Raw genomic sequence first — 15,805 nt, 5'->3', positions numbered from 1 at the left:
TTCGGATTCTGTGTCTCCCTCCCTCTGCCCCTCCCCCACTTGTGCTTGCTCTCTCTCTCAAAAATAAATAAAAGGTAAAAAAAAAAATAAACATAAAAGAAATGAAGAGACTCCTTGAGAGTCCCTGTGTAATAAATGATTTTTTCCTCTCTCATGAAAACAATGGGATCAGCAAACCGCTGCCCATTGATCTTGGTTCTTCACTAAGTTCTGTGAGTTTTTCTTGCAAAATGAATTACACACATTGTAGCTGTGGGGAAAATGAAAGGTAATGTCTGTAAAATGTCCTCGAGAAGTCTTCCTTTGCCCAGAAAGTAGGCTGGCGAGTCAGCGTAAGGCTCCATTCAGCGGCGATAACAAGCAAATTGGAAACTTTAGCAGCTGCCCCCAGGACAAGATTGCTTCTCCTTTCTGTAAAGCTGGTTAGCAGGGCTCGCCGCGGAGCAGGGACTCAGCCAGCCAACCTTCCTCCACTGCTCACCAGCACCACCTCTCCCAAGGCTCACCCTGCCATCTCTGGAGGGATGCACCTGCTCTCTACGGCCTCTGCCCCAGTCGTGATCATCTATTGGCTAGAATGAGTCACGTGGGCTGTCCCAACCGCAAGGGAGTCTGGGAAATGTAGGAGACCGTAGGGGTGAGCTTTGAACAAGGCTTGTTCTTTCCACTAAACACGGACCTGCCTCTTAGTACCTTGAATATGGCAAGAGAATTGTGTTTGGGTATCTCCAGGGTGATAAAAGGGGTCAGAACACGTCCCCCTTTTGAAAAGCAGACATTTAGAGAAGCCAGTGCTCTTGACCGTCCATAGCAGGCAGACCCTGAATCTCTCACAGGACCAAGTAAATCACATTTATTTAAGGCCGGTGTTCTGCTCAGATATTTGAAACCCCAGCTTTAGCGGAGGGTGAACCCAGCGAGAGCAGAATGGGCTAAATTTTAGGGACTTGAAAAACAATAAGGTTTGTTTCTCTCCCACACTACCCATTTATCTACAGCTGAGTAACAAAATGTCCCCCAACTTAGTGGCTTAGAGCGATCACCATTGTTATTTCTCACGATGCTGTGGTTGACCAGGCTGAAGCCAGGCAAGGACATTAAGTGGAGTGAAAAAAAGCCAATCGCAGAGGGATACAGATTGCATGACTCCATTTATGTAACATTTGTGATACAATTACAGAGACGGACAGCAGATTAGTGGCTTGAGAGTAGCAAGACAGAGTCTTGTGATCTTCCAGTTAAATTCCTCACTTGTGGTGGTGGTTACATAAAGCTCTGCGTGACAAAATTGCAGAGCGCTAAGCACACCCCCCAGACACACGCAAGACACACACACGTGGGTACACACACACATTCACCAATGCATCTGTAACTGACGAGATCTGAGTAAGTTCCGCAAATTGGAGAATTGCACTCACATCAATTTCTGGTTTGAGGCTGTATGACAGTCATGCACGATGTTACCCTTGGGAGAGGCTTGGTGAAGGGTGCACAGAACCTTCCTGTGCCTTTCTTTGCAATTCCCTGGGCATCTGTGATTATTTCAAAATCAAAAGGTTAAAAGCGTAGGCAGGTGGGGGTTCTAGAGCTGGTCCTTTTCGGCAATGATTTAATCACCAGAGCCACTCTTCACCCCCAGCATCACGAAAACTGCCAGAGCACACTGAGGAATGCAGCAGACTAAATGCAGGGACTGAAAGAAAGTTTGTCTGAAAAAAAAGTTGAAATATTAGTGTAATGGGATTGTGGATGTTCTTCTTTTTACGTGTCTTTCTTTTTTTTTTTTTCAGCTTGAGTTCCTCCTTTTTTTTATTTTAAATGCTTATTTTGAGAGAGAGAGAGAGAGAGAGAGAGAGGGAAATTTAGAGCGTGAGTTGGGGAGGAGCAGAGAGAAAGGGAGACAGAGAATCCCAAGCAGGCTCCCCGCTGTCAGCGCAGAGCCCGATGTGGGGCTCCAACTCATGAACCATGAGATCACGACCTGAGCCGAAATTGAGGATCGAGAATCGGACGCTTAATTGACTGAGCCACCCAGGCGCCCCAGCCTGAGTTTCTCCTAAAGGAGATGCCAAGACAAGGATGTGAAGTAGGTTATTTTGGAGGTGACACCCCCTCCCCACTCTGGTGAGGGGGAGGCGGGTGTGAAGGAAAGGAAAACAAGGAAGGGTGTGTTTCAAGTAATTTTCTGTGGAGCAGCTGAAGCTTAATCCTGCTGGGGACGCCTGGTAACCAGCATAGGGCACAGCCTCAGAGAGCTGGGCATTCACCCACCGACTCGGTCAGTTACTGGTTGAGAGCTGCTGGCCAGGGCATTCATTCCGTGGCTTCTGTGTGGCAAAAGCGGGGTTTGGTGGCAAACAAAAGCCCCCAGTTTGGGCAGCTGGAAGACAGGCTGGTGCTAGAATCCCTGTGCAAGAAATAAAAACCGGAAGGAAAAGGCAGCAGGCTTAATGTACAGACACTGCTTACTATATCCTCAGTCCCCGCCTTTTCTATTCTTTGTTCCAACAGAAACCCCCTCACCCCCATACCGGTATTTGTTGGGGATGACAAGGTGCTCAGCTAAAAAAAAAAACCAAAAAACCAAAAAAACAAAAAACAACACCAAAACCAAAAACCCAAAACGTACATTTCCTAACCTTTAATGCAGATAGCAGTGGCCCAATGAAATATATGTGGAAGTTACCAAGGGGAGCTTCTAGTAACTCTTTAACAGCGAGGACTCAGTTGGGAGATGTGCCCCTAGCCCTTTCCCTCTTAATAGTGCCAGAACATGGATACGATGGCTGGAGCTGTGGCATGCATTTTGTGGCTACGAGACCCATCCTTGAGGATGAAAGCCAAGGAGGAGAAAACAGAAAGGTGCCCTTCCAGCTGTGAAACTGCCTACCACCGTAAACGTACATGCGAGAAAAGCACGCCTCTCTTGTTTCACCCCTGTTTTATTTGAGTTTTCCGATCTATGCAGCAGAATTGAATTCCAATTGATAGGCTTATTCATGTACGGAAAGAGGAAACAGCTACGACTAAAATGCTTTCTCCTCCCTCCTTCTCCTCCTCCTTTGCTACAATGTGCTTTAAAGAGTCCGAAAGCTCCGTTTCTTCTTCTGTGAGACACTGAGTAATTGGCGTCCACCTTACTGTGTTTGTGGTTAGGATCAAGTGCGATCCTGAGGCATATAGAACAGGGTGGCGGGCACCTAAGGTGGCTCCGTCAGTGAAGCGTCCGACTCTTGATTTCAGCTCAGGTCATGATCTCATGGTCTGTGGGTTTGAGCCCCACGTCGGGCTCTGCGCTGACAGCACGGAGCCTGCTTGGGATGCTCTCTCTCCCTCTCTCTCTGCCCCTCCCCTGCTCCCTCGCTCTTCCTCAAAATAAATAAATAAACTTAAAAAAAATCCCTGGTATTTGGCTATTTTTCTTGTTATGTGAACCAGTCTGTTTGTTTAATTGCCTTAATTGGAACGGGAAGAAATTGCATTTCACATTTCCAAGCCAGGTTTGTAGGACAGTGACTTTTGGCTAACAGTAGAATGTTATCTGAATTTTGACAAGTGAGAATCCCTTCAATCTAGTTCGTGTGTTCTTTTGACAAAATTCTTTAGTTTTTGAAAGTCCCTTCCTTGCTTTCTGACACAAGCAGATATTCTAAGCTCTTCTTGTTTATTTCCCGGACACAGGTTTCTTTTTGTCTTTGTTGTCTCCTGTTTGCCCAGAACAGAGCCTGACGCTGAACGAATGAATGAATGAATGATTGCACTTCACTCCCTCCTCTGCTTCTTCCCTAATAACTTTCAATGTTCATCATCTGCTAAGTGAGAAATTGGAACTTGCGCATTATAGGGATGCTCAAAAACCTCTCCGAGGTGAGACCACCCACTGATATCCCTTTGCTGTAGCTAAGCCCAGCCTGGCCACAACTCCTGGATCTGTTAAAAATAGCTCCGTGCAGCCTCAACAGCTCCCAGCATTCTGGCTATTTTTAGGACAGAAGAGGGGGTGAAGGAAAAATGTGACCAAGAGTCACCTCCAGGGACAAGTATTCCCTTCCACTAGCTCAGGACGAGGGGACTCACCCACTGCCCAGAGATGCCCACTCCTGTGAATGGCTCAAGTCTGAGAACTTGATGGTCACATGATACGGTTTCCCTCAATCCTGGATTCTGAACGCCAGGCAGATTTCCTGCTCTACGGGGCTTGCAAGAAAATTCAATGCTCCGGGGTCCAATCAGAGAGGCCACTAAAATTCTCTGGAGGCTCTCAACTTTCACTACCAACTGCGGAAGGGTAGCCATTCTCTAACTCAAGGGATATGTGGGTCAGTTCATTCATTCAGTTCACGGTCCGAGGCGTTGTTCTAGGTGCGCTCTTCTGGCAGGGACGGAAACAGACGAATGTTCCTGCCTTCTGGGGGGGGGTGCCATCCCAGCCCTGGACTCAGACAATATAATAAGGAAGTAAACTATACAATATCCCAACTATCGTTAATTAGTATGCAGAAAAATAATGCTGCAAAGGGGCATGGGCAGTGCTGGGGCAGGGGTTTGGATGAAGCAGGTTTCTGCCACTCTGATATTGGGGGCCTGGCTGAGCCTGGAAAGACTGCCCCTCACAGCGCCAGCCAATTCCTAGAGCAAATAAAGGGCTTCAATCCAGATTCCACATCCCAACTATCTCTTTTACTGGTTCTCTCACTCTGGGCCACTATCCACCTGCCTTTTTTTTTTTTTTTTTTTTAAGTTTATTTACTTATTTTGAGGGGTGCCTGGGCGGCTCAGTTGGTTAAGGGTCCGACTTAAGCTCAGGTCACGATCTCGCAGTTGGTGGGCTCGAGCCCCGCGTCGGGCTCTGGGCTGACAGTGTCTGCACCTTCTCGCCCAGGGGCCTTCTCTAAAGTTGTCACAGAAGTGCCTGTGGAGGAACAGCCACGCCCCACCCGTGCCACCACCAGCAGCGCTCAGCCAGTGACCGATAGCAGCGGGTGCCGGGACCCCAGCTCCCTCTGCGACAGGTGCAGTGACTGTGAGACGGTGTGGACCGCGTCGTCCCTCGGCGTTCCCCAGCAGAGCTGAGCCCCAGCTGCCCATGCGGGAAGCCTGTTTATCACTGCACCCATTATGGGCTGCCCTTCCCTTTCTGTCTCACGTCCCCAGTCCCCTTCCGGTACCTCCCGGGGTCATCTCCCAAATGAGCGATTTGCTCGTGAGTCCTCGGGCCAGCGTCTACTTCTGGGGGGGGGACCCCGAGAGAAGACAATTGCATCCCTCGGCAGAAGCCTCCAGACCCAGGAATTGAGAATCCCCACTGAGAGAGAAGGGCTGAGAAGCGGTGTTGCTATCGGCACCTAGAAGTTTCCTCCAAGTTTCCCAGTTACCTGGAGACAGCAGCCCCTGAAACAGAAGCCGGGCACAGCGGGTTTCCCCAGCTCTGGGAGCACAGCTCCGCTCTGAGCGATCCTTCCATTAGTAAGCAACGGACATTTGTCCTTGTGGGGAGCCGGTGGGAAGCTCCCAGCAGGGCTCGGTGCCCCCCTTCTCCCGGTCACTTGTGTATTGTCACGGGATGCCTGTGCACATTCAGGCTGGATTAAAGGGTCTGTAGGAAGCTTATCCTCAGCATGTCTGTGTTGGATGAGCCTGCCTCCTTGGGGGCCAGCAAGAGGCGTCAGAGCCAAGGTCGCACGGAAGACGGTGCTGGCCACGTGCTACCCTGCCACTGGCCGTTAGGCATTCCCAAGTGATCCTGGAGTCAAAGCAATGAGCCGGGGCCGGGGTTGGCCACGCGTGGATCCCATGCCTGCCCCAGGACATTGGTGTTGGAAACAGCCCTTGTGGGAAGACTCCTCCCCGCGGGGAATTTCACCCCCGCGCCCCGCCAAGGGAAAAAGGGGTGCTAATGGGAAGGTAGAAGGTTAGATGCTGTATAGTCAGAAATACAGCCAATGCCAGCTCTCCGCAGGGAATGAAGCCCCGTCGCCTTCGTGATTTCTTTGTAGCATTTATAACAGTTTTACAGAGATAGGCAAAAAAAAGTTGCAACCTGCTGTAGCGGGCGTTATTGGCGATCCTGTGACCTTGGACCGCCTCAGAGGTCACGTGTAAGAGTTCCCTTTTACACCAACCACTGCCTGCAGCCTGTGTTGGTTTCCTAAGGCTTTTGTGACAGCTGATCACAGACAGTGGCTTCAGAAACAGAAACTTGTAAGTTCTGGAGGTCAGGAGTCCGAAATCAAGGTGTTGGCAAGTTTGGTTCCCTCTGGACGCTCCGAGGGAGAATTCACCCCGTGCGTCTCTGTCCTGGCTTCTGGTGGTTTCCAAAGACCCTGGGCGTTTCTTGGCGTGGGGCCGTATCACTCCGATCTCTGCCTCTGCCACAGCCTCCTTCTCTGCGCAGGTCTCTCTGTGTGTTACCTCCTCTGAGGAGGACGGCAATCACTGGAACCGGGGTGCACCTGCGATCCGGGATGGTCTCATCTCGAGATCCTTGATTACATCCCGAAAGACTCTTTTTTTTCCAAATGAGGTCACATTCACCGGTTCTGGGGTTTAGGGCATGGACATCTCTTTTGGAAGACTGTCATTCAACCCACTACCCTGATTAAGGCCGTTGTTCTCAGCCCGTGTGGGTGTTACGGTCTGAATGTTTGCATCCCTCCAGAGTTCATACGTGGAGATCCTAACCCCCGATGGGATGGCATTTGGAGGTGAGACTTTGGGGGTGTAATCAGGTCTGGAGGGTAGAACCCATCTCGATGGGATTAGTAACCTTACAAAAGAAATCCCACAGAGCTCTCTTTTTTTTTTAATTTTTTAAATGTTTATTTATTTTTTTTTAATTTTTTAAATTTTTTTAAAATTTTTTTTAACGTTTATTTATTTTTGAGACAGAGAGAGACAGAGCACGAACGGGGGAGGGTCAGAGAGAGAAGGAGACACAGAATCCGAAACAGGCCCCAGGCTCTGAGCTGTCAGCACCGAGCCCGACGCGGGGCTCGAACTCACGGACTGCGAGATCGTGAGGTGAGTCGAAGTCGGACGCCCAACCGACTGAGCCACCCAGGCGCCCCTAATGTTTATTTATTTTTGACAGAGAGACACACAGAGTGCAAATGGGGGAGGGGCAGAGAGAGAGGGAGACACAGGATCAGAAACAGGCTCCAGGCCCCGAGCTGTTGTGGCAGGGTCCCCTCCCTAAGGAAAAACAAAAACAAAAACCCTCAAGGCAACCTGGCTATATGCCTACGCGACCTCAGCCCTCAACGACCTTGTAACACGAGACCACTTAATCAGACTACGCCTTTGTGTGTTCCCATATATGGGAGACAAACAAGTGAAACATAAATAAAAAACCACAGCACGTGGTGTTCAGGGCTTGGGGGTCAGTTCTTCGGTCGGAACCCACCTGAGCAGCCCCAGCAGGAATAAAGTTGCTTCCTGGAAAGAAAAGCCTCGGTGTCACTGGCTTTCCACGTGAGAATCCCGCTACGTTCCGCGGCCAGCACAGAGCCTGACGCGGGGCTCGAACCCACAAACCGCGAGATCATGACCTGGGCCAAAATCGGACGCTTAACCGACTGAGCCACCCGGCTGCCCCTAAAGTGTGCTGTTCTAAATTGCTAGGTTTTGGATCACTTGTTACACAGCAGTAGCTAACCAATACAGCGCTCACTGTCCCACCTTTAATTGGCTTCCCTTCTGTACCTGGCTTCTCCGCTCCTTCACCCCGCTTCCTGGGCTCCCCTCCCCCGTAAACCACACGTGCGCTGGGATGCTTAATCCGCAGGGTTGCCCTTGAGGCCATCCGGACGAAGACACCCGTCATGAGGACGGCGGGACAGCTACTTCTGTTTATAGGAAAATCCACGCAAGTTGGAAAATGTCAAGGAACGAGTGTCCTAAAAGGTTTTGTCTGGCGTTCAGTGTAGGCGGATGTGTACCCGGCCTCGTCCCAATGTCCTTCTGACCCAGTTTCTTGTGACGCAGAGCCTGGGCAGCAAAACGTGGCCCTTCCAAGCATCCCTTTTGTAGCTAGAATGCTGGAGATGAATTAGGTCCGACCAGCTGGAAGCTCAGTAGGTTTGGAAGGTGCGGTGAGTTGGGGGCCAGCTCTTTGCCGCCTCTAGGGGTTGGCAGTAGCAAGGATGCCTGGCGAGACCTTGGCTTCTCGTTTTTGTTCCCCAGCAGAATTCCAATGCCCGGGGCCTAGCTTTGTGCGTGTCAAGAGAGGTTTTGGTCCAGCTTCCTGGTTTCTGAATCGACCTGGGAATTGTGGTTTCATGGCATCCGAAGGACGATTGTTTTGCTCATGGGAAGTCAGTGGAGCCTTCGGCAAATGGTTTCCCTTGCGGATCTGGGACATCCAAGGCGCGGAGGTCAAGATGCGATTAGCCATGTGACAGATCGGTGGGGATGGTGACGGAGGGCCATCAGCGATGTACCGCAGGGAGAGTAAGGGAGGGAGGGGAGGGGAGCAGATTAGGTGGCAGGGCAGCTCTGAGGGATCTGGCCAGGCCATCAAGCTCATTTTCTTGTCCCAGAGGAGTCCTGTGTCTCCCAGGACCTGGCCTGCCTTAATGTCCCTGTTCTACTCAGTAACTGGCAGGAAGCAGCTCATGGGAGGCATGGCCTTGGCCGTGATGGACTTCAGAATCCAACGGTGGGGGGTCTTTTTCGCCTCCAAAACATCTTCACAGCAGGGTTGATCGTAACTGCTAAGAAATGGAAACAGCCCAAGTGTCAGCGTCAGCCGAGGAGCGGATACACAAAACGGGGTCTACACACACAGGGGTCTGCACATACGGCGGAATTTTAATCAGCCTAAAGAGAACTGAAGTCCTGATAGCTGCTACAAGAGGGCCGAACCGTGGAAACACCGCGCCGAGTGAAATAAGACAGTCGCAAAAGGACTGCACGAACCCACTTCTATGAGGTCCCCGGAGGAGTCACATTCATGGAGACAGGAAGTAGGATGGGGGGGTGGAGCCAGGGGCTGGGGGAGGGGCTAGGGAGTCGGCGTTCAATGGGGACAGAGTTCCGGTTTTGCAAGATGAAAAGAGTTCTGGAGACGGATGGTTGCACCACAGTGTGAAGGCACTTAATGCCCCTGAAATGTACACTTAAAAATGGCTACAATGGTAAATCTTACGCATTTGTACCGCAGTTTTATTTTTATTTATTTATTTATTTATTTATTTAATTTTTGTTTATTTATTTTTTTTTTTAATTTTTTTTTTTCAACGTTTTTTTATTTATTTTTGGGACAGAGAGAGACAGAGCATGAACGGGGGAGGGGCAGAGAGAGAAGGAGACACAGAATCGGAAAGAGGCTCCAGGCTCCGAGCTGTCAGCCCAGAGCCTGACGCGGGGCTCGAACTCACGGACCGCGAGATCGTGACCTGGCTGAAGTCGGACGCTTAACCGACTGCGCCACCCAGGCGCCCCTAATTTTTGTTTATTTTTGACGCACGCACACGCACACGCACACACACACAGTATGAGCAGGGGAGGGGCAGAGAGAGAGAGAGGGAGACACAGAATCCAAAGCAGGCTCCAGGCTCTGAGCTGTGAGCACAGAGCCCGACGCGGGGCTCGAACTCACAAACCGCGAGATCATGACTGCAGCCAAAGTCGGACGCTTAACTGACTGGGCCACCCAGGCGCCCCTGTACCACAGTTTTAAAAGGGGGGGGGGTGTTTTTCTCCTGTAACTTACCCTGCCTGGTTCATGGAACCTCTCAGTTTTACACGCATCACACGATTGATGGGCCACAAAAGCTTACTGTGGCTTCTATGGCAAGATTCTCATCCCCAGAAGCTCAAGGTCACATGCTTCCCTCTTCTTCAACATCCTAGTGAACAATGACCGGAATGTCTCTGCCCAGGGGCTTTCTCTTGCAGCCAGGGTCCGTTTTGGCCCTGTGGCAGCCGGAAATGCTGGGGCATCAACGTCCCCTGGGAGCAGCCTTTGCAGTAATCACCGACAGAAGGCAAAGGATCAATACCCCAGCATCCCTCACCCCACAGATGGGCGTACTCTCAGGGGCAAGTTCTCCACTGGCTCCCAGACTTCCCCAGGGGGATTAATCTCCAGTTACCCACATGGGTAACTGGGTCACACGGTACCTTGCTCACCAATGCATCCTTTACTGGGTGCTTTACTGGGTACCTTCTCTCTTCACCTGACCTCCCTGTTCCCTACTGATGCTTCCTGGGGGCTACTTCCTGAACACCGACTTATCCTCAAATCCTTGTCTCAGGGTTGACTTCTGGGGGAATTCAGATTAAGATACTCTCAAAGTAGACTGAGTATGTTAAGTCTATCCAGCCTGAACTTAGTCGTGTGTGTGTGTGTGTGTGTGTGTGTGTGTGTGCGCGCGCGCGCGTGCACGTATATGAAGAAAGCACAATTTGGAAAGGCAAAAACTCTACAAAGAGTTGGCATTGCCCCAACACAAGACGTTGTCTTGATGTCTCCCGTAGCACGTAGACTAGAACCCCCGGTAGAACTCTGTGTCCTCGAAACGGTTGAGTTGATTTGTGACTCGAAGCGGGGAGAGAAAACTAAAGAACTACCTTTGTTCTCAGCTCGGAATTGCTAAACCGTTCCTTTTATATTTTGAAGTGGGTCCAGGAGGGGTTGGCAGCCCCCCACATCCCCCCAGCATGCCACTGGAGGGGCCCGCAGACGTTTCTGAGTGCAGAACCAAACGCACACCCATTATGTGCCCACCCACTGACACCATCCAAGAATTTCCATTTTCTGACCCCACTTGGAAAATGTCAAGGCTGTCGGTATCTGTAAAAGGCTGAACAATTTCTTCGCTAAACACAACTTCAACTGAAAGAAAACTGTAGGGTTTTTTTTGTTTTTTTCCCAGCTCAGGAGCACCTGCTGTCGTCGGCACCATACCTGGCTTGGCTGCTCTGGGGGATGATGGACTGGTGCCTGCCCTCCTGAGTCACAGCCTCTCTGTAGGCACACACCGTTGTCAAAGGCTGCCAGCCTGCCGACAGGAGTCTCATCACCCGGTGCCAGCCCCTGACGTCCACGGAGCCCAAGTCTTGAATCACTGCTTCTTCCTGGGGGTTGGTCAAGAAAGAGAAGCAGAAAATGGATTCTTTTTTATTGCGCAGAAGTTGGCTGGCTTTCAAGGCAAATGCTTTTGAGACGAATGCTCAAGTAGGCTTCGGGTAGAAGCTTCTCGTATGTTCGCTCGCTCTCGGCGATCAAGCGGGGGGACCAACCCAGGAGGTCACCCAGGTCTTGGCCATACTTTGGGACCATCTCAACGAGGGGGAAGTCAAAGCCCTGTGGTCACCATTATGGATTTTGTGAAGAAAAAAAAAAAAAAAAAATCCGAGAACTCTTTTGGTCAAATTGCCCGGGCTGTGAGAGGAGATGGGAGACTAATTCTGGAAATTTTTGACTCAGGCAGAAAACTTCTGCAGCCTGGCCTGGAGTGACAGACATCTGCCGACACCCATTTAAAACGTACTTCCCCCATCAAAAGAGAGTGATAAGGTGTTTTTCATTTCTCGTTCCTACTTTCTCAGCAGGAAGTACTTGACCCCCGCTCTGTGTGCGCGTCCTCCCGCTTCAAGCTTACCTGCTACCTTCTCACACCTGTGACCTTCAGGGGTCGCTCATGGCCACTGGAGCCAGCCTGCTCATATGGAGGGCCAGAGAACCTGGGAGTTTATCTCACTCCGTCCCCCCATCCTGGGTGGACGCATGCTATTGGGTTTTGGAGTCTGTTATGGACTGTGTCCCCACAAAATTCGTCTGTGGAAGCCCTGTCCCCAACGTGACTATATCTGGAGACAGGGTCTTTAAGAGGTAATTAAGATTAAATGAGGTATTAAAGGTGGGGCCCTGGTCAGGGACGATTAGTGTCCTCACACGAAGAGAAGGAGAAACCAGGGAGTTCTCTCTCTTCACGCTTGCACTGAAGAAAGGTCACGTGAGCACCCAGTGAGAAGGCAGCCATCCGCAACCCAAGACAGGACCCCTCGCTAGACTTTCACCCCGATGGCACCTTGATCATGGACTTCCAGCCTCCGAAACTGTGAGGGAAAAGATTCTGTTGTCTAAGCCCCCCAGTCTGTGATACTTTGTTGTAGCTGCCCTAGCAGATGAACACAGGGTCCCAAAGCCAAACTTCCTCGCCTGGTGTGTAATTTACACCCCCCCCCCCCCACCCCCCGCAACTCTCCACTGGGTCAGTCCTCGTTCAGAGCTGCACTTGACATTTTACGTCCTTGTGTGGCTTCCTCCCTTTGCCTGTCCTGATCCCCCACTCCCTCGCGGTCATCTGGGAGAGCATCTGAATTCTTGTCTCTAGTTCTGCTTCTGGGAATATCTGACCTAAGAAATCAGTGATGCAGAACTTCCCCAAAGGTAATCAGAGTGGAGGACACAGAGACTACTGGGGAATGAATTTCACTTGCAGACATTCGGTTAGTGTGTCTTATTGGGTAATCGGCAGATTAAGCAATGTCAGCTGCTACACTGGGCGATTCCTGAAATCTCAGTGGCTGAAAAAAAATTTTTTTTCAATGTTTATTTATTTTTGAGAGACAGAGACAGAGCATGAGCAGGGGAGGGGCAGAGAGAGAAGGAGACACAGAATCCGCAGCAGGCTCCAGGCTCTGAGCTGTCAGCACAGAGCCCGATGCGGGGCTCGAACTCACGGACCTCGAGATCATGACCTGACCCGAAATCAGACGCTCAACCGACTGAGCCACCCAGACGTCCCTGAAATCTCAGTGGCTTTACACAACAAAGGTTTAGTTCTTCCTCCCCTGTGGTCTGCGGTAAGTTGGGCAGCCCTGTGTTCCGTCTTGTAGCTGTGCCAAATGAAACACATGGTTTCTGAGGTTGTTGGGCAGCAGAGAAACACATGTTCGTAACTGCTCGGTCCAGAAATGGCACGCATCATTTCTGCTCACAGTTCTTGGGTCGAAACTAGTCGTCTGATCCTAATCAAAATGCAAGGGGTATTGGGAAATGTGGGGGCGCACATGGGCTGTTTGGGGAACCACAGTTTATTCTTAGAAGCGGAGTTTACCTTATATAATGATTAGGTTCTTCAGAGAAGAACAGTGGAAAAGACGAGAGCTGCATGTGGCCCAAACTGCCTTTTTAGGAAGGCAACATCAATGTGATTTGTGGGCCCATACTGTCTTTCAGGACAGAAAATAATTAATATCAGAAAATGTCTTTCCTCTGCATTTTTCAGGCAACGATTAAGAAATGCTTCTAACATTTTTTGAACATTTGCTAGTTAAAGTAAACTAAAAGTAAACTAAAATTCGAATTTCAATGAAAAGGCATATGCTTTTGTTGGAATAAGAAGGTGAATGAACCCCCCAAAACCGTGAACCATAAAATATTGACAAATTAGACAAATGACATTAAGACATTTTCTTCATCAAAAAAGCCCACTGAGGGGCGCCTGGGTGGCTCAGTTGGTTTAGTGTCTGACTCTTGATTTCGGCTCCGGTCGTGATCTCATGGTTTGTGGGTTCAAGCCCCACACCAGGCTCCTTGCTGACAGTGCAGAGCCTGCTTGGAATTCTCTCTCTCCCTCTCTCTCTCTGCCCTTCGCTCTCTCTCTCTCTCTCTCTCTCTCTCTCAAAATCAATAAATAAACTTAAAAAAAAGCCATTGAGAGAATGCAAAGTCAAGCCATGGCCTTGGAGAAGATATTTTTTCCACATATACTTGTCTCAAAGGACTCATATTCAGCATATATAAAGAACTCTCACAAAGCGGTAAGATGGATCAATGAATAACAGAATGGGCAAAAACCTTGAACAGGCTGGGTGATTCTGCCTCACGTTGTGGATTGTTTGGGTCTAGTTGGTGCCAAGGATTGGGTTCGCTCTTCTCCATGCCTGTCAATTCTGTGGCCCCGATAAACGGGGGAAGCGACTCCTTGGGTATGCTCTTCTCCTAACAAGATAATGGAGCACACGAGTTAAATTAAATCATGCAGGAACATTTAAATCCTTTGTTCGCATCTGCTAACATCCATTGGCCAAAGCAAGTCATCTGATCAAGCTTACTGTCAACGAGTTGGGGAAATATACTTCACCCACAGGGGGAGGGCACTATACAGTCACATACAAGCGGGTGTGGATGTACTGCATTTCTAGAAGTGCAGTCCCGTCTACTATAGCTGTTGTGGATAGGTTATGGGAGGCAGGAGGTCCTTACCCAACGCGCAACAGATGTGAGAGATAGCGTGAGTTCCAGTGACATCTTTGGCAGCCCTGGATCTGGTCATACTTGGAGCTGGATTCAACTTTGGACTTTGCAGCGTCCCCAGTCGATATATCCACCTGCTGCCCTCCCCCCCCCCCCCCCCCCCCGCCGGCCCCAACCCTTTATGACTAAGCTCTTTTGAATCAGGATCCTGTCCCCTATGACCACATGATTCCTAACATACGCTTTCCCTCATGGTACATTAGAATGCTCGTTTCTCTTCACCAACAACAGCACTGGGTGTTAATATTCTTTTTCGGTTTCTGCCAATTTTCCAGGCGAAGAACGGCACCTTGGCAGTAATATCAAAAATCTTCATTCGCCTGCTGATGGGTTGTATCTCTCCTTTGTGCACTGAATTTGGCTTACTTTCCAAATGTGCTGATTTTTCAAGCTGGAGTTGGGTTTGCCAAAGGGATACGTTTCCCAAGAGTTCTGGGTGCTGAAGTGGTTTTGCCGTTGATTATAATATCCCTCCAGGCTGAGAGTGTTGCTACCTTTACGTAGCCAATGTTTCTTGTTGAAATGAGCACAGAATGCCTTGTGTCACCTTTTCCAAAGCCTCAATGAATGTTATTTTGGGTTAGAGAGCAAGAGAAAGACAGAGGGTGAGACAGCTGTCACAAGGTCCCGGGAAAGTGGCATCATATTTCACAGTTTCATGGTGACTGCTCTTTGGAAGCGTGACACCTTCCTAGGAGAAATCTAATGCTTGAAAGAGAATTTGCCTATTCAAAACACCCTCACGGTATGAATCCAACTAATTTCCAGAAGAAGGGAGGAGTACAGAAAGGGGAGCATATTTTTGGGAGACAATTCATGGTCATTTGAGATCTGAGACCAGAATTTGGGAATCTGGACACTTGGCTCCTAATTCTTAGGGGGAGGCAGGGGCATGAGCTGGTTGAAAACCTTGCTCTACAAAGCGTGACCCGTGGCTTACCAGCGTTGGCAATACCTGGGAACTTTCTGGAAATGCCGGATCACTGAATCAGAACTTTCTGCACGGGCTTTGGAGCATGATAAACCTCGACAAATTTCAACCTCTGTCATGCATCATTTTTACTGTGATAGTTCTCGGTCCTGAGCGACTTTCAACCTGTAATCCTGCCACACCGCTTGTGATAAATCACAAGTTGGGACGTATCGTTGTCTCTGCTGTTTGGCCAAGTTATTTATCCAGTTCTTTCTAATTGGTCGGGGCGGGGGGGGGGGGGGGGGGGGGGGGAGGGGGACAGCACGGCAGTTACCAGGGGATTTAGCGGCTATGGTGTATTTAGAACACTTCCCCGTGTGTAGGAGGCTGATTAGCTACATTTGCTAAGTACCTAACAGCTGCTATTAGCCTTTAATGATCTTAATTCCCAGAGTAGCTCAGTGGCAAAGGCCGGTCTCAGATTTTTCCCTGCCAGGGTTCCCAGGGGACAGACATTTGCTTTCAGCATCTGGGTGTGAGGGACCCGAAAGGAATGTTCTCTGGATCCTGAAGATTTCTAGCCAAGGGGTTAGTAACAAAGCCCGTATTTGGCAGAAAGATTA

Source organism: Panthera pardus, unplaced genomic scaffold (genome assembly GCF_024362965.1).
Source record: "Panthera pardus isolate Hobbes unplaced genomic scaffold, ASM2436296v1 HiC_scaffold_8, whole genome shotgun sequence".
Lineage (NCBI taxonomy): Eukaryota > Metazoa > Chordata > Mammalia > Carnivora > Felidae > Panthera > Panthera pardus.
This window is presented reverse-complemented; position numbering follows the sequence as displayed.